Source organism: Dreissena polymorpha, chromosome 1 (genome assembly GCF_020536995.1).
Source record: "Dreissena polymorpha isolate Duluth1 chromosome 1, UMN_Dpol_1.0, whole genome shotgun sequence".
Classification (NCBI taxonomy): domain Eukaryota; kingdom Metazoa; phylum Mollusca; class Bivalvia; order Myida; family Dreissenidae; genus Dreissena; species Dreissena polymorpha.
In genome coordinates this window covers 28539067-28559327 of record NC_068355.1, presented here as the reverse complement: position 1 = coordinate 28559327, position 20261 = coordinate 28539067, and the positions used below count along the sequence as shown (strand labels likewise).

At 35.0% G+C, this 20261-nt stretch overlaps 1 long non-coding RNA gene across 3 annotated transcripts; it reads left to right on the top strand.

The window, feature by feature from the left end:
• The first annotated feature begins 2178 nt into the window (after positions 1-2178).
• On the top strand, positions 2179-19609 carry LOC127864975 (uncharacterized). Of its 3 annotated transcripts, XR_008042409.1 has the most exons (8): positions 2179-2272; positions 2888-2945; positions 8051-10034; positions 11579-11940; positions 12622-12832; positions 13311-13378; positions 15415-15544; positions 16087-19609. It is a non-coding gene; the product is annotated as an uncharacterized LOC127864975 (long non-coding RNA). The 3 variants fall into 3 exon arrangements; XR_008042411.1 differs by lacking the exon at positions 13311-13378; XR_008042410.1 differs by lacking the exons at positions 2179-2272; positions 2888-2945 and adding an exon at positions 7341-7617.
• The last annotated feature ends 652 nt before the right edge of the window (positions 19610-20261 follow it).

Here is a 20261-nt window from a genome sequence, read left to right as displayed (position 1 = left end):
AGTAGAGATGTGTAGGAGTGTTCTCTCTATCGTGAATGAATTTGATAATATTACTGCGAAGGAACTTAACGAGATGAAAGATGAAGTTATCAGCATAAAAGAGTCAGTTACAAGTTCTATTCATAAATGCACCAGTCTTCACAATGACTTGTCACATTTCCATGAATTTGTTCAGAAAATTGGAGATAATAAGGAGCTCTGCCTTATAGCCAGCATAAAATGTAAGCATATAATACAGCAGGCATTAACTCTGCTAGGAAAGTCAGGCAAGGTGTTTAATGTCCAGAGTATTACTAAGCATAATGTGAGAATACCAAGTGATAAAGATGTATGTTATATCACAGGCATATGTGTTCTTCCCGATGGGCAGGTACTGGTTGTAGACTGGAAAAATCAGAATGTCAAGCTTCTGAACCAGCAGTACCAGGTGGTGAGTCACTGGGATGTGAATGCTCGGCCATTTGCCATTTGTTTGATCACACCCAGTGAGGTTGCAGTGGCTGTGAATGACCATGATAGCAAGATACATGAGGTCCAGTTTATCACTGTCAACCAGGGAAAGCTTGTTTCTGGCAGGAAGTTTCAGTTACAACATGAATGTATATGTATTACCCATCACCAAGGAGACCTTTTTGTCACCTCTGGTCAAGAACTGTACAAATACTCCCTGAATGGCAAACTGATCTGCAGACTCTACCAAGATAGATCAGCTATTTATACAGGTAAGAATCATGGTGAATCCATCCTGATAACATGTGTATTATGTACAGGGATTTGTCTAGCCATTGTGGACAAAGGAGTCTAGTCAAATTGTGTTATTTTAAATCCATACAATGACAAATTTGGGAATTTTTATTGACTAAATGAACCGAGTTGGGATTTATTTTTTTAATCAACAAATATTGACCCATTAGGCCTTTATCTTGTTATTTTGAAAAAATAATAATATAAATTATAGTTACATACTTTGTGAGATGATAATAAAATAAAATTCAGATGTAATAGCAGAAAACCTGCTGATGTATTATAAAAAAATTGTTCTATAATTCATATGTGCCCTTTGAATGCTACAGTACATTGTAGCCAAAACAAGATTCAGAAATATTGATTTATAAACATGAGTAATGAAGTATTTTGACTCTCACTACATGGCATGTCTATAAATAGAAACTGAGTTCCTGGGAAAGAGACACTTTCTGACCCTGTCTTAATTTTGTGGTTTTTAAATGATTGTACATGTACAATATCTTTGTTAAATTGAATAATTTCATAACGCCTTATAACATAGGTACTCTTGTGGTTGTATTCTTTTATGAAGTGTTCAAATGTATGTATTAATTTCATTGTAATTATAATAGTATGTTCATTTAAACATTTTGCTGTTGAAATTGGTTTTGTATCTAACTAGCTAGAAAAGTGTCAATAACTGTTGTTTTGAATATTATTTTTCTTGTTATAAATACTTAAAAAAAAACACAAATAACGTTGTTACACGGCACATGAATTATGTCTGCTACGGTCGATTTCACTAATTTCAGTACATAGTTATCACATGTATACATGTGTGAGAAATCTATTTATGCTGCACATAGTAACATGGTATAAACATGTTGATTGAACTATGCAATTGTTTCAGTATGTGTAATTCTTTCCATCTGTGTAATTGTTTTACTTCAATTCATATCTTACTCACCAGTCGCATTTAAACATGTCAAACGTTAACTAAATAGCTCTGCTACTGAAGTTTAATGTCACACTTAACTATTGAATCATTGAAATGTATGCATATATTTTAGATGTGTAAAGGCCTCTTTATAGCAACATATGCGTAATACAATATCACTGCAGTATTTTTAATAAGATTATTTAACATTTACAGTAATTAAATATCTTGATGTTACTCTGTTTTGCAGTAGACCAGTGTGCTGTGAGTCCCACAGGAGACAGGCTGTACATCAGCAGCCCCATACAGAACAAGCTTCTCACCCTGGCCAGGGATGGCACACTCCTGGCTACATACACAGACCCAGCACTAGTGCGCCCATGTGGTCTACATGTGACCCCTGCAGGCCAGGTGCTGGTCTGTGGATACTATCCCGGCACTGTACTACAGGTGGGCTGGGAGGGGCAGAGTAAGCTGGCTACTCTTGCTACACAGGAAGATGGAGTGTGGAGCCCATGGTCAGTCTGCTTTAGCAGCACCACATCATCCATCATTGTGGGACAGGAGGACGACACCATCCTGGTGTTCAGAGTGGAATAGTGTGTACATGTATGTATTAGTTGTTGTAATTAGTGATTAGTATTTCAATGACAATATGTTGTTTAGCATACGAACATAGTAGTGTGTGATGTTACAATACAACATTGTTTGTGTAGTTAAAGATACAAATAATTTATGTGCACATATTGTTATCTGATTATACAATGTGAGGGTTTTTGTTAGAACATTAGATCTAATGCATATTATGTTATGTTGTCATAACGTTTGTGTCATTATGGTCCTAACATTTAGTTCTTGTAAACTTTGCATGAAAAAACAAAGCATTTCAACTGAAAATTTAATATTTCTACATATATGCACATGTACATAGCAACTGAGGCTATTTTTAGACTTTCATTTCTATAAACACCATGCCATGTAAGAAATGTATATTGATGAATACTTTTTTAATAAAATATGAAATTGTTTAAGTAATCTTTGGAGGAGTATATATTGATATTTTACGCAACGTTTACAGAAAGGTTACACTTGATGTGAGATTTATTAATTTGCCATATTTTATGATGTTGAACATGTCTTATTGATTGTTATTACATTTATATCAGTGTGTGCGAGTCCTAAATATACATACAAGAAATACATCAAGCTATTCTGCTGCTTCAGTTGCTGCTGGGTCGGGTCAACGATGCTGAGGATGTGGGGGACAAGCATGACGCAGAAGGTAAAAGAGACGCTTTGTCAGGCCTTTTCTTGGCCACTTTGGGAAAAAATGCAATTTTGGGATTTTGAATTTGTTTTGTGCTAAAAGTCCATTGATTTGGGAAAAACACATTTAATATAAGTTTTAATTATACTTCAAATTATAGGAATAAAATCCTATTATAATAGTTATAAACTTTGTTAGATCTAATTGAAACATAATTTAGATATAATTTTCATAAGAAACAGCATATAACACGCTTTGGGTATGGGTCTGTTAAACAGACCCATGAATACTCAAGGAAAAGTACTGCCTGTGTATTTCCTGTTTATTAAGATGAGGTGGCAAAGAATGGTATGAATTTACATAAGGTAAAATATCCTTTTAAATTGTTTGTTTATTGTAAAATCATATATATTAGTCCGCATGTTATTTCGTGGTTAAAAAAAGACTTTCATGGACGTGGTAGTTAATGCATGACTTTCTCAGTTTGGAAACAATAAATATGGAATTTGTGTAAGTTATTTTCCAGTGTGTTTGTATTTAATTTGTGGATCGTTTAACCCTTAAAATCGATAACAAATAATGTCCCGCGAATAATAGTGTTTTTGCAGTGTATAAATAAGTGAAGTGTACGAGAATGATATGATATGATTTCACAGAAGGTAAAATGGCGTCTATTCTTGTGTATATCGTGTTTTCAGTACAACTTATTTTACTTGATGATCAATAACTCAAACCCTTCTCCAGCTCGATGCTTTCCAACTTACCGATACAGACACCTCAGAAACACAACACCGCAATAATTTCTGTCATCCCCATGCAGGCCTTGAGTTTTTGTAAAGCTGTAAGATATTTAATTAAGCCTATTTGATTGGAATCTATTCCATCTAATGCGGTATAGAGTCTTATTGCGAGGAGGTGTTAAGTTTTCATTGAGTATACAGTGTTGTTTTTTTAGTCAAAACAGGCCCCGTCACAAAGGAGCATGATTTACATAAAACCACCATTTTTTCACAGGATATTATGCGTTCTTGTTAGTTTCATGGAATAAATGCGTTTTGTTTCATGGAGTTAACGAGTATTGAAAAGTGTAAAGAAAAATAATTAAATTGGAAAATTTGTATGGGAAAATAATTAAAAGAAGCAAATTCGTTGAATTGATAGCACACGCCAATATGCTTCTGGACACAAAAGTATTATATTTGACACTCAAAACAACAATGTTTCAAGATACAAAGGGCCAAAACTCTGTTATGAACAGATGGTGTACATTGCCATTTGGCGTGCATCATCCTCTTATCCATATATATTCTCATTTCATGTTTCAATAAAATCGGCCAAAGCAATTCAAAAATATGGCTCCGGACACACAAAAAGCATTTTCAAGATACAAAGGGTCATAACTCTATTATTAACTGATGGTGTACAATGCCATTTGGCGTGGATCATCCTCTTATCCATATGCATACTCATACCAAGTTTCAATGAAATCCGCCAAAGCACGTACAAGATATGGCTCCGGACAGACGGACGGAAAGACGGACGGACGGAAGGACTGACAGACAACGCCAAAACAGTATCCCTCCGCCTATGGCAGGGGATAATAAAAAGTACAGAATCTCGTATTGAGCAACTCTAAACTCACAAATTCGCACTGAAAGAAGCCCAAACACGTTTTAATAATATTATATTTCTTCTTCGATAAAGCATATAAGAAGTTTACAGTATATTTACTGTATTCTGTTATATAAGTTAATATTATTTGCTCTTGAAAGCCCTTTATAAATTTAAGCACCGACAATGGAAGCCATATGTCTTATCAGGCATTATTATAATAATTTTCATTGTTCAAACATTTCTACGTAAAGGATCAATCTGAAGTTTGGCATGCACATTGAGGATAGATGAAAAATGATAAGGAAGTGCATATTTTTTGCGTTTTAAACAGTTCAGGTTGTTTTATAGGTTATATTATACTAAATAATCGTTTCATGTAGGGCTGTACTGACTAAAAAAATCATATTTTACTCGAAGCCATGTTTTACACTTTAGACTGGTGTTCTGGCTTTATCTCTTGGATATATTGGAAGGGAAAGAAAAGGTGCTCAGTATTTAATCCCTGACATATGATAAAGTTAGAGACTAAAGTACAAGTTTGACCTGAAAACAGTTACATTGCACTAGAAAATGGCCGCAAAATTTAAGGCGCAAAAGAAGTAGAGTTTGATTTGAGTAAAGTTAATGTTTGGTTTTAACATGACATATCTTTTTAGCCGGATTTTTTTCGAAAAAATCTCGGCTTATAGATTGATGTTGTCGGGCGGGCGGGGGGGGCGGGGGGGCTGGCGGGGGGGGCGGGCGGCGTGCTCGAAAATGTTAAAGTTCTTATTTCATGGTATAACTTTGGTATGCTTGGACCTAGAGTCTTCAAACTTGACATGAAGGTTGGCCAGGATTAACAGATGACCACTGGTCATTTCAAGGTCATTCATTTGAAGGTCAAGGTCACTGTGACCTTCAATATAAAAAATGTTAAAGTTGTTATAACTTTGGTATGCTTGGACCTAGAGTCTTGAAACTTGACATGAAGGTTGGCCATAACTAGTTAGTAACCACTGGTCATTTCAAGGTCATTCATTTGAAGGTCAAGGTCACTGTGACCTTGAATGTAAAAATGTTAAAGTTCTTATTTCATGGTATAACTTTGGTATGCTTGGACCTAGAGTCTTCAAACTTGACATGAAGGTTGGCCAGGATTAACAGATGACCACTGGTCATTTCAAGGTCATTCATTTGAAGGTGAAGGTCACTGTGACCTTCAATATAAAAATGTTAAAGTTGTTATAACTTTGGTATGCTTGGACCTAGAGTCTTGAAACTTGACATGAAGGTTGGCCAGAACTAGTAAGTAACCACTGGACATTTCAAGGTCATTCATTTGAAGGTCAAGGTCACTGTGACCTTGAATGTAAAAATGTTAAAGTTGTTATAACTTTGGTATGCTTGGACCTAGAGTCTTGAAACTTGACATGAAGGTTGGCCAGAACTAGTAAGTAACCACTGGACATTTCAAGGTCATTCATTTGAAGGTCAAGGTCACTGTGACCTTGAATGTAAAAATGTTAAAGTTCTTATTTCATGTTATAACTTTGGTATGCTTGTACCTAGAGTCTTCAAACTTGAAATAAAGATTGGCCAGTACTAGAAGATGACCACTGGTCATTTCAATGTCATTCATTTGAAGGTCAAGGTCACTGTGACCTTAAATGTTAAAATGTTAAAATTGTTATAACTTTGGTATGCTTGGACATAGAGTCTTCAAACTTGACATGAAGGTTTGCAAGCACACTTAGATGACCACTGGTCATTTCAAGGTCATTCATTCTAAGGTCAAGGTCACTGTGACCTTGAATGTAAAAATGTTAAAGTTCTTATAACTTTGGTAGGTAAAAATGTTAAAGTTCTTATTCCATGTTATAACTTTGGTATGCTTGTACCTAGAGTCTTCAAACTTGACATAAAGGTTGGCCAGTACTAGAAGATCACCACTGCTCATTTCAATGTCATTCATTTGAAGGTCAAGGTCACTGTGACCTTCAATGTTAAAATGTTAAAATTGTTATTACTTTGGTATGCTTGGACCTAGACAAAAACACGAAAGGTACTTTCCTGTCATTTAAATCAAAAATCCGGCTTCAATGCGGTCATCTCCGACCGCGGAACTCTTGTTTATTGCTTAAATTGATTCAACTTAGAATGAACTTTCAGTAAAAGTTTGGTTATGGTGGTCTCTATGTTCAAAATGTTGCATTTATTTTCTCTTTAAGTTGACGCTTTTACATTGAATTATATAGGGAAATCATTAAGTATATTGTGGCCTTTAATTAATTTAGCTTACACTAACAAGGGAGAGAACTTTCAATATGTACCAGCAGTGAGTTGTTGCCATTAAATTGTTTCATATTTTACTAATTTGTAATATATCTTACAACTTTTATGACATGATGGTTTACTTTGGAACTGTTGTCTAGTGTGAATTTAAACAGAGTTTAACACCAAAGACCTGTAAAGGCATGGTAAAAATGGTGTGTGTGTTTTTGTAACTTTGGGAATACATTAATATGAAGTTGTTGCCTCCCATTTATTATTATCCCCCGCCATAGGTGGATAGATATTGTTTTGGCGTTGTCTGTCCGTCTGTCTTTCCGTCCGTCCATTCGTTCGGAGCCATATCTTGGAAGTGCTTTAGCGGATTGCATTGAAACTTGGTATGAGTATATATATTGATAAGAGAATGATGCACGCCAAACGGCGTTGTACACCATCTGTTTATAACAGAGTTATGGCACTTTGTATCTTGAAAAAATGCTTTTTTGAGTGATAAATATAACACTTTTGGCAGGGGATATCAATTCAACGAATTTGCTTGTTGAAACTTGTATCAACAGTAAATCCTCTGTGAATGAATTGTAAAAGTTAACCGTTTATGATTATGAGAACAATAAACCATTTATTACTTTTAACAAGATGATTTTCCATTCTTTTTTGTTGTTATGCAGGAAAAAACTGGCTTAAGACATGAGCCACGCTGTGGAAAAATAGGGCTTAATGCATGTGCTTAGATTGTAGTCCCAGATTAGCCTGTGCAGTCCGCACAGGCTACTTAGGGACAACAATTACCTCTTTAAAGGTATGTTTTGTTGAAAATAAGTATCTTCTTTTGTGAAAATCCAGTATCGTCAGAAAGTGTCCTCCCTGATTTGCTTATGTGGATTTCACATGCTAATCTGGGAAGAAAGCTTCTAATATTGATGAGCGGCAATTTGGCTTATAAATTACACTGACAGTTAAGTAAGAATAATAATTATGAATTTACAGGTTATAAAAGCATTATCCAACACTTTTAATGTTTGAATATGAAATGGTTTAATTGCATTAATTTTCATTAATTGCTATTTAGGACAAGGCACCAATGAAATGCCAAATTAGAAATTCAGATAATTATGTTTTGCTGTTGAAAACCTTCACATCCAATCAAGAGGCATATATGTAGTGTATTATACATTGTAATATAAAAATGTATTACAAGTTCATATCCCCCACTCTAGTGTTGTTGTTTTCAGGAGAGCACCAGCATTGATATCGAGTTGGCCAAGCAACAGCACAAGTCCGGCCTGCAGGAGCCCCAATACAGAACCATCCTTTCCCTCCCCTGATCCCTAGCTCCTCCCACTGGACCTCTGGCCACAAAGGGTCAGCATCGTTACACAAGTCTGTTCTGCAATAAATCCTCAGCACGTCAAGTTTTCACGCGCTGTTTTGAACAATCAAAATGTCCGCGTCGAGATTTCCCCAAGCAAGCCCGAGTAGTTTTGTTTAGCTCTAGTGCCCGAGTGGGATGAGTGTTACAGAAGCGAGACGTTATAGCAGTACATATGGTAACGCAAACAGTTAACGCTAACAGTTAGTTCTCGCTGTGGACATCATGAAGAATCTCACAAAGAATTAAACGTTGAATAATTTGTTTCATTCTTTATAAGACACAGGGTTCGCACATGGCTTGAAAAGTGCTTGAAAACGAGTCCTAGGCTTGAAAAGCCCTTGAACAAAGGTTGGCCTTAAAACAGTGCTTGAAAAGTGCTTAGTTCATGTAAAAAAGCCTTGAAAATGTTTATTTCTGCTCAAAATTACTTTTCTCATGGATTTAATTATAAACTTAAATCGTTCTTATGGGAAATATTACGAAAATGTATCAGATTCCTTCGCGCAAAAAGTTGAGTACAAAATATAAGTTTCGTACAATATTGAGTACGAAATGTTATGTGTACACGTCACAGATTATGTGTGCTACGTCAGAGGTTCTCCATTGTGATCAATTTTCGCGAGTGAAAACGCAGCAATGGGGAAGTGTCGTTTCAAACCAGGGTGGTTAACTGAATATTCCTGGGTACAGAAAACAAATGACATTCAAAAAGCACATTGTTGGGTCTGTATGAAGACCATTGATGTCGGGGGTATGGAGGAAAGCGCTTTGAAAAGCCACAAGAAAGTGAAAACCCTCAAAGAAAACATGAAATTGAGAAGCAAACAGGGTTCCTGCGATGTGTTTTTTGTTAAACAGGAAGGTACTATTGTTAAAACTGTTAAATCTAAAACAGACTTAAAAAACAACAGCCCATCTGTGTCGAACCAGGAAGGCACAGCCACATGCAGAGAGTGTGCAGATAGAAGATTCAAATTCCAGGACCTTCGCAACTTTCAGCTGTAGTATCAAACTCGCAGACATCCATAGACAAATTTGTTAAAAAAAATGATATGTTGAACGCGAAAGTATTTTGGGTATTTATACCGTTTGCACACAACCATCCTTTAATTCCAATAAAAACATTACAAAGTTGTTTCAAGTTGTGTTCCATGACAGTACCATAGCAAAGCATAATTATGTGGCTGTTTTGGGGCTAGCTGAACATTTTAAAACTGTACTTTATAGTTCTATAACTTAAATAGTGGACAGTACTCAGTGTCTCAGTACTCAGTGTCTTTTGATGAAAGTTTAAACAAGAAAGACCAATCCAAGCAAATGAAAAAGGCATTTTTTTAAAGGAAACTAACGTACAGTTTATGGACTTGAAAATGAATATTTGGTCTTGGAAAGTCCTTGAAAAGTGCTTGAATTTAGGTTTGAGATTTCTGTTTGAACCATGAGACATCTATATATTCAGCAAGGAACGAGAGCAAATCAAGGAACAATCGAAACGATTCATTCAGAAGTGTTTCTGCTGTAAATAGTTAGGACAGTAGTAGTGTTACGGACTGTCCTCAGCGCACAATTTATTCATGTGGTGCGCCTCAGACGCGAATTCCGCCCATTATTGAAAACAAGTTGCTAAAAGTAAACACATCCGGTTTTGTTACGAGCACTTTGCACTCCGAGCCAAAAGGGCATTGCATTGAATTGAGACTAAAGAAGGCTTGAAAACATGACCCCAGTTTTGTTGTATGGTCCAGTACGCCCTTCGACTCTCAACCCGAAGTTTATCAGAACTCAAACTCGGCCCTTAACAATATCCACAAGGCCAGCATATCAGCTCAGCTTCTGAGCTTCAGGTGAGACCTTACAGTGTTATTAATTTTGTAAAAGATTGGGCCTAAATTCAGCCCCATTCCTCAAAAAGTCTATTTTTTAATAAATATTTACTGGTTAAAATTTACAATGCAATATTTGCCAAAAAAAGTGTTTGATAGGTTGCAACAATGAGTTACTTGCCTTATTAAGCTGTATAAGTTGAAACTTAGTACAATTAAAATACAAATCAAAAATTCTAAATTGTTAAGTATTTGTGTTCACGTATAACTGATTATGATTTTTATTTAAATTAGAAACCGGATGTTTTCAAAGACAAAATCACTATACTGCTTTCATATCCTTATGCACACACTTTCAACGCCAGTGACTAAACTTTTCATCTAAGGTCTGTCTTACAAAAACAATGGCATAAAATGTAGACATCAACTAGTATCGATTAAATATCACGTACATATAATAGATTTAACCAGAATAGGCTATAATTACTAGTACAATGGCCCCTGGTAGCAAGACAGAGTATCATATACTTAATACACCATTGACTTTCATCTGTTTTTGCATTTCTGTCAAATCCATAGGCAAAACGTGGGTGATCAAGTACTCATATACTTACAGTATTGTGTCTTATGACTTGTTGTATTGTCTAACATTTAAAGTTGTTTAGTCTCGCGTAATAAGTTGTGCACATTTAAATGTGTACAGTCTCATATTTTATGTTGTTTAGTGTCATGTTAAAAGTTGTATTGTTTTACAGTTTAAGTTGCCGAGTATCACATTTAAAATTATGAAGTCTTACATTTTAAGTTGTTAATTCTCACATTTAAAGTTGTAAAGTTTCACAATGAAAGTTGTTTAAGTCAAAACTATTAAGGGGGAAAGTCTCACACTTAAAATTACTGAAGTCATGCCTGTTTTTTTTTATTGATTTTTATGCCCCCGGTAGGGTGGCAAAATAGCAGTTGAACTGTCTGTCAGTCCATCCGTCTGAAAACTTTAACATAGGCCATAACTTTTGCAATATTAAAAATCACAATTTGATATTTGGCATGTATGCACATCTCATGGAGTTGCAAAATTTAAGTGGTGAAAGGTCAAAGTCATCCTGAAGATAAAAGGTAAAAACAAACAAATCTAATGGAGGTAACACGCTTAAAAGGGAGATAATTTATAGTTATCAGTTGGCAGGTACAGATCATTTTTACAAAGGAAGTAATATTTGTAAAGGGGTATAATAAAAAACAAAAATATATAATCAAAGCGGCGCAGTAGGGGCATTGTGTTTCTGACAAACACATCTCTTGTTAAAAAAAGTATTACACATTGCTATGAACTGTACTTTACTATGTATTTTTCGCGGTTTAAAACCCAACAATTTCAATATTAAGTTTTTTGGGCATAACATATTGATACAACGCTATTCTGAGTTCTAATTGGTGAAACATTAATTGCGATATTCTAAATATCAATTTTAGACGCAACGTTTGGCATTAAAAAGCAGGTGTGTAAAGTATTTTGTTGCAGGGCAAATTCATTTAGTTTACTTTCTGTTTTCTTATCTTTTTAGCAAACACTATAAGCCGCCAAGATAAAAAAATCGTTGAAGTGAAAGTCGATGACAATCTTGACCCCTTCGCTTAAGTAATTCAGCACAAAAACGTCTTGCGTCAGAGTAGCAAGCCTCCAAACATCTTCTCCCGTGTTGGCTTCATCAACACTTCTTACAGCGGAGCCTTGGCGAGTTCGACTTCCATCCCAGCACCGATTTTGCTTAGCAACAATTCAATGCTGTGAATCGACAAATTGTTCCAGACGAGTCGCTTAAACAGAAACTATCTGATCCAACAGATAGAGCAGGCGTTGCGTGACTTGTCCCTTATTGCGACAGACCTCAATATGTTGCTCTCGAATAATGTGAACCTTATGCCAGTATGTAGCGGTGTTCTGGGATACGGGGCTTCATGTATGTGCTTAAAGTGTCATCCCAGATTAGCCTGTGCAGATTGAACATACATTAAGTCCTATTAAAGTGTCACCCCAGATTAGCCTGTGCAGACTGCGCATACATTAAGCCCTATTAAAGTGTCATCCCAGATTAGCCTGTGCAGACTGCACATACTTTAAGTCCTATTAAAGTGTCATCCCAGATTAGCCTGTGCAGACTGCGCATACATTAAGTCCTATTAAAGTGTCATCTCAGATAAGCCTGTGCAGACTGCACATACATTAAGTCCTATTTTCCAAGAATGAGGCTCATATAATTCACTTAACATCAGTCCTATTTCTGCCTGATTGAAGAAAAGCTCCTAACATCAAATGTGAATGATTCGTTTTTAAATTGATCAAACCTGGTAAATAAATAATAAATAAAGTTGATCTGATATCAGTTTTAGTCATAGAAGGTCAGAACATAGTTTTGTCTATTTTGGGGCCAAAATTCAAACGTTGAACCAAAAGTTTCTCCTTGCATAATTAAAATATCTGCTTTAATCTAATTGTTGAATTCTCTTTAATTTTAGTAAAAAAATATTTAAATGCCTTCAGCACATTTAAAAATTATTTTCTTCATTTATTTTCAATATTTAATTAAATCCTGCATTTTGTTTTAAGAGCCTGTTCCTACAGGAACCTATGCAATCATAGATCCGTACCGAGCTGAACAACATGCTCTCTGGTCAGCTGGGCCCAGACGCCCAGGGACACCTCCTGGCCCAGGACCTTGGGACAAATGTTCAAATAGTACTACCCGCAGAATGCAGCCACTCTGAATCCGGGGCTCCATACTTTCTTGGCCAGGGGACAAGACTACCTCGTCAATAAGGTACGTCGGTAATGTAATTTACCATGTATAATGTGTAGTGTTTTACTCCAAATGTCAATGAAAATAGTTTGTGTGTGTTTAATATCGATAAAACTCTGTCCTGGCTGCTAACTAAAACAAATCATTTATGTAATTGAAAACTATTTATAATAGCTGCCATTTGTAGTGCCTTGAAAGGGCTCGGTGGGGGTGGGAGCATACAAATTTGTCCTTGTCTGTAATTCTCCATGTCGATCCTTTCATCCTTCCTTAAGTCACAAAGGGACATAAAATGTTTGTATCAAGTGTTTAGTGGTATATCTCATTAATTTTTTGTATCAAGATCCATCAAACATACTTTATTTCTTAAATATTGTTTTCACTCAAACAACATTGATTGACTTATTATATAACTGATGCCATTTCAGAATGCATTGAATTATTTGGTTTACAAGGACACATTCCTGGGATGCCCTTAGGTTTTTCTATCTGTTCACAGAGGCCTTATACTCACAAGTTCAAGCCCAGTGAGTGATGTTCACATTATCAAACTCTGCATCTCAATAGGTAAGTCACCTTGCCATTGCAAAAGGGGCCACTGTGGCAAAGCATTCAGGAGACCCAGTCTTAAGAGCCTAAAACTTTTGAAGCAATTAAGCTTTCATCACAAATACCCAATAGGTAAAACCCAATACAAACTGGGGTTTCTGCTCTTTAACTAATTGACAAGTTTATCGTAACTAAGTTAAAGGGTTCAGCCACAAACGACTGTATCTTATACAGAAATGTAAAGAAAATGCAAAAGTGTCAAATTTAACATCTAGAGTTATATTAAAACTCAAAACCACAACAACAACAACAGCAAACAAATAACAGGTACCAACATATCTGACTATTTTACTCTTTACAAAATCAGGTTCCATTTCAACTGTTATTATGATTCTTAAACGAACATTGAAATACGAAGGGGGATCAGTGATGTTGGTAGCTTTTATTTAAGAGGTGTATAAAGGAGTGAACTTGTCTATCTGTTTGTCTGTTTGTCGGTTGGTCCGTATTAAGTGTCCGCTCTCAAATTAAAGTTGTTTACATCCAATCTTCATCAAACCTTGGTCAGAAGTTGAATTTAGAGTATGTCTAGGTCAAGAATGAATATGGGTCATGTGGGATCAAAAACTAGGTAACGGTGTCACTTAGTGCGTTTTAAAAATTCAGCATGTTGTCCGTTCTCTAATTCAAGTAGTTTTCATGCAATCTTCACGAATCTTAGTCACAAGTTTTATCTAGATGATCTCTAGGCCTAGTTTGAACATGGGCCATGCCGGGCCAAACACTAGGTCAAGGGATCACTTTGGTCGTTTTAAACATTGAGCAGTGTGTCCGCTCTCTAATTGAAGAAGTTTACTTCCGATCATCTCCAAACTTGGTCAGAAGTTTTATATAGATGATCTCTAGGCCATGATCGAACATAATACATGCCGGGCCAAAAACTAGGCCACGGGTTCATTTAATGCGTTTTACACATTCAGTATGGTGTCCGCTCTCTATTGCAAGTACGTATCATCCGCTCTTCAACAAACTCGGTCAGAAGTTTGATCTAGATGATCTCATGTTCATGGTCATGTTCGAACATGGACAATGCCCGGCAAAAACCTAGGTCATGGGGTCACGGGTGCATTTTACACATTCAGCATGGTGTTCCATATTTCAAGTACTTTTCATCCGCTCTTCATGTGGAGGTATTCTTCACATCTGTTTCAAAGCTCTAGTTTTTTTTTAAGTGAATGGCTTTTTGAGAGAGTATCTACTATGTTGCCAGGGTTGAACCCGCATTTTGATACTTGAAATTTTTATGAAATGCTAAAACAGTCTTAATTTTTATGTCCCCCACTATAGTAGTTGGGAGACATATTGTTTTTGCCCTGTCTGTTGGTTTGTTGGTTTGCGCCAACTTTAACATTTGCAATAACTTTTGCAATATTGAAGATATCAACTTGATATTTGGCATGCATATGTATCTCATGAAGCTGCACATTTTGAGTGGTAAAAGGTCAAGGTCATCCTTCAAGGTCAAAGGTCAAATATATGGGTCAAAATCGCTCATTTAATGTACAAATGTACACTTTTGCAATTTTTCAATATTCAAGATAGCAACTTGATATTTGGCATGCATGTGTATCTCCTGTAGCTGCACATTTTGAGCGGTGAAAGGTCAAGGTCATACTTCAAGGTCAGAGGTCAAATATATGTGGCCGAAATCGCTCATTTTATGAGTACTTTTGCAATATTGAAGATAGCAACTTGATATTTGGCATGCATGTGTATCTCATGGAGCTGCACATTTTGAGTGGTGAAAGGTCAAGGTCATCCTTCAAGGTCAAATATATAGGTAAAAATTGCTCATGTAATGTCACTTCTGCAATATTGAAGCTAGCAATTTTATATTTGACATGCATGTGTATCTCATGGAGCTTGACATTTTGAGTGGTGAAGGGTCAAGGTCAAGGTCATCCTTCAAGGTCAAACGTCATATACGGGGACATAGTGTTTCACAAACACATCTTGTTTTTGTCTTAACTGAGACATGACATACTTAATTGCAGAAACCTGGACAGCAAAGCGTTGATTTTGTTCTTGAAGCATTTGCAACAGCAGCAGTCATCATCTTGAGACTATGGCATCTCCATTGTGAAGGACCCTCAGTCTGTGATCATCATGTAGAGCGAACCTCGGGTGAGTGTTTAAGTCATGTGTATGTTTATTGCAAGTTCAGAGATGTGTGGGTGCATGTAGATTTACCTTTGTCCGTCCATACGTTCATCTTGCTGTTGGATGTTTATGTGTAGTCTTAACTCAAAAAGTATTGATTCTAGTATGACTAAACAAAACATACTTTCCAGACTGTGAACTTGCCTACTTCTGTATTAGGTTTCTTAACATAAATGGAATTTTGAGACAAAAGCCAAATGTGGGTGTATGTTGGCAATCCATTTTTCCTACTTCACAAAAGACATATGAGTCCAATGGCAAAATGTATCTTCACCATCAAATCCCAATCCAAATTGTTTGGTAATAAAAGGTTACACTTCAATTTAAATATTAATTATTAATTATTATTGTATGAATAGTTTCAGGACCATCATAATCTGTAAAAATTCAAATCATATAAGTAACATTCTGAAATACCAAGTGCTGTGCTGTTTCTTGCTTTTTCATCGATATAAAAAAATAAATGAAAAACTGACATTTTCAGTAATGAGTGTTTCTTTTTTCAGATGCCATTTGACGAAATCAAACCATCCAATCAGAAACACAGCCTGTTGCAGCAGTTGTTACCATATTGATCCCAGTCAAACCTAAGAAGCTCAAACATGAATACTGCTTTAGATGTGCTAGTCTCTACATACCTCCTGCTTTGTTCAGCACTTACTTTGACCTTTGGCTTTTATGACGGGTGGACATGAATGACCATGTTTAGATCGAAATGGCCGAATGACACATCACAAAATTTCAAGTGGAAAGCCAGAAAGTCATGTCAACAGCCACATGTTGTATGTGACCAGCCAAGTTGTAGTCAACGAAAAACAATAGTTTACGTTTTATTTGTTTAGATCGAAATGGCCGAATGACACATCACAAAAATTCAAGTGGAAAGCCAGAAAGTCATGTCAACAGCCACATGTTGTATGTTACCAACCAAGTTGAATTCCAATAATAACAATAGTTTATGTATTTTGGAAATTATGATGCATGTTAAGTATTTTAAAAGCACGCATATTAAATGTCTATCTAATGTATTTGTCTGTATTATGAAATTTTAACTACAGATTTTGATCCTGATAATGGTAATAAATGGGAAATATTACCAAAGATTTTTTAAGATTGTCAAAGCTGTTTAAATGATGCTGGTAACTTGGACAAAATTGAAAAAATATTGTAGTATTTTTTGTTATAAGACATGTTTCAGTTTTCTGTTTTAACCCGTTAATATAGAAAGCTAATGAAAAATATTTTTTCAGAAAGGTGTAAAATGTTTACGCTTCAGATTTTTGTCCATCAACCTTTTGAAAAAAATACTAGTCAATTGGCTCATGCGGGTCGGTATTCGATCATGAATCTTTTTTAGTAGCATACTATGTAGTTCATGGGAATATAAATAAATTCTGGGCAATTTTTTTTAATCTACCTTTAATAATTGATTCTGTATTTACTACTAGTACTTTGTTGATTTCAATGGATAGTGTTTGTTAAATGATAAGAGTATGACTCTTGTTGAAAAGCTTTAAATGAAACTGTGAATTAAAATATAAATATTAAATCTGTTGTAGAGTTTTATGAAAAATGGCAAAGATTGTTAAGTTGTGTTGTTTTATCATATACTAACATGGTCATCAGTGTTAAAATTTGTTTTTGGACATTATAGTATATTATGCTTTATATTTGTATATGTACATGAAGACGACCAGATTGTATCCTCTTTAATCAGTGAGTAATTTAATCAAGATTTCTTGATCACTGTATCAAGTGTATATGTATATTTTGCCATTTATACATAGAGCATCTGTAAAACAATTGCATTTTCAATGTAATGTATTCATGTATTGTTGCCATTTTTAAGCACCCCTTCGAAGAAGAGGGGGTATATTGCTTTGCTCATGTCGGTCTGTCTGTCTGTCGGTCGGTCAGTCGGTCGGTCCGTTCACCAGGTGGTTGTCAGACGATAACTCAAGAACGCTTGGGCCTAGGATCATGAAACTTCATAGGTACATTGATCATGACTCGCAGATGACCCCTTTTGATTTTAAGGTCAAAGGTCAAGGTCACGGTGACCAGAAATAGTAAAATAGTTTTTTAATGATAACTCAAGAATGCATACGCGGCCAACAGGGCAAACTCTGAACAATATTACTGAAGCAACTGGTCTGTAATTCTAAATCTATAATTATCAGTCCAATGAAACATCATCCTCTGAGTAAAATACAGTGGATCAGTAAAAATATTTTCAGAATATGAGATTTTTTGTATATTTTGTATATTAAATATTGTGTTAATGTTTAATTTTGTTGATTAATATAAATATAAGCAGGACAGGGGAGGTAATACATTATTATATCTTTCTTATATACAGGGGAAACAAATGCAATAAGTTTAAATTTATTGTTACAGCATTTGCCTCCCTTGTAATATATTTAAATTTTACCAAATGTAAGGCTAACTGCATTTTCATTTTATCAATAACCACCACCATTACCACCACCACCACCACCACCACCACCACCGTTGTTCACAGTGACAAAAAAACGTATTCACACAATGGCTGCTTCTACAACTTATAGCCCATATAGGGGGGCATGCATGTTTTACAAACAGCCCTTGTTATAAGATAAACTCACTGTTAACATTAATTTGTACAAACCATAGTTATAAAAAAACATTTCTTGTGTCAATGCTAAAACATGTATTAAACTGTTAAAATAATGCACAGTAACAACTTCTGAAGAGAAAAATATACTTAAGGCTACGGGTGCAGTTTTGAATAAATGAAAGCTTGTCAGAATTTATTTGAGAGGTCACAGTGGCTTGACCATTGAACTAGAGACCCCAAAATGTGTAGAACTTATCAAGGTGCATCTACATATGAAGTTTGAAAGTTGTAGTTGGAAGCACTTTGATTTTAGAGTAAATGTTAAGGTTTTAGCACGACGCAGACTTCCGACGACACGACGAACTGTATGACAATACCTTGGGTTTTCTCCAAAAATACCGAGCTAAAAATAAAAACTAAGATGTCTGCTTTGCAATTTTTCTTAAAATATACACTTATTAAACGTGAACAGTATTGACATATTGCTTACGATAAAGTTTGACATTTTATTAGTTTTGTAACAGTGTGTTTCACCTTTCACATTGACCATCCCACAATCCCACATTTGCTTTCAGTGGGGCCAGTGTCTGTAAATCTTCCACTACAAGTTCAGCAAATGTTTTATGACCAGATTTCCTCATATTTGGGAATGTTTATTTTTAACTTTTATTGAATGCATGAAACATGTTTGTTCTGTTTTTGAATAGCTGAAAACAGCTTGATGTTTGTAAATTGTGTGACATGTTGATCAAATTGATACATAGAAAAAAACACTTTTTGCGTTTATTTTTATGTGTAGCTTAACAACACGTTACCAAATACAAATTTAATTATTTGGTAACAATATAATTGTTGTGCTATATTCGTAATACCGTATGAAATGCAATTTTTATTATAATGTGTGTTTGTCTACTCCAAATAATCATTTTGAATAAGAAAATATAGGGTAATAATATTTATGGAAAGTACCTGTAGGCACGTTTCAATTGCTTGTGTAACTCATATGGATCAGGGTCTTTCTAAATTATTGCATGATTGTTTATGCCTATGTCTGAATTGTGTAAATATCTTCAAAATCGTGAGATATTTGTTAAGAGGATTTTAATATTAAAAGATATTATAGCATCTAAACTTTAACCGGTCATCTTTTGCATTTATTTTTATGTGTTTATATTGTTTTGCTACCGAGTTTAATATTGTCTATATTCGTGCGTAATTTTGTTGTGGTTGTTTTGTTAAGACAAAGCGCATATCACTAATGCTGTTGTTTTTGTTTTATAGTATATGTAAATAATTAAACATGTTTATTTTGGTGATATGTATTTCCCAATCTAAGTGTGATGTTGCATTCTCAATAAAGTACATAGCCATTCACGTGGAATAGTATTGCTAAGTGACAATTTGTTGTCTTTACAAATAAAATCCGCAAGGATTGTCGTTTCAATTATATATAGCTTGCCGCTATTAAACCTGGGTAAAAACGTGACCGTGTGCTCATTTTGTTTTATGTTGACTGCCAATATATATATATATATATAGAAAGAAATTGTTCAAACAGTGTAAAAAAGTGTATCTTATACCCTAGCGCTTTCGACTACACGTTTTCTTCAGGGGTGTATACAGATTTGAGTTAACGATTCCCCAGTGCGAATGCACAATAGAACAATTGTCTTGTTTAAACCTGCAGCCACAGGAAACAACTTATGTGTTTTAGACTGGCGCCCGCGGTGTTTATGATTTCCATTTAATTGTAAAAATTGAGGTTAGCTTTTTGGCTTTCAGTCTTGTTTGTGTCGTTTTATTTTTGTATTTATTTATTTATGCATATTAAAATTGTGTAATAGACTCATGCCCGTAATATAAATTATATTGATGTAATAATGAAAAATATTATAATTTGCAGTGAACGTTTTGCATTCAGTATTGTGTCATATTTATTTTTCGTTTTATGATTATTTTCATACACTTATTAAAATTGTGTTATAAAATGGCGCTTAAAATGTTTATTATATCGATTTAACGTTTAAATGATTAAAATGGAAGTTAGAATTCAGCGTGAAGTTGTTTTATTTTTTATATGTTGTT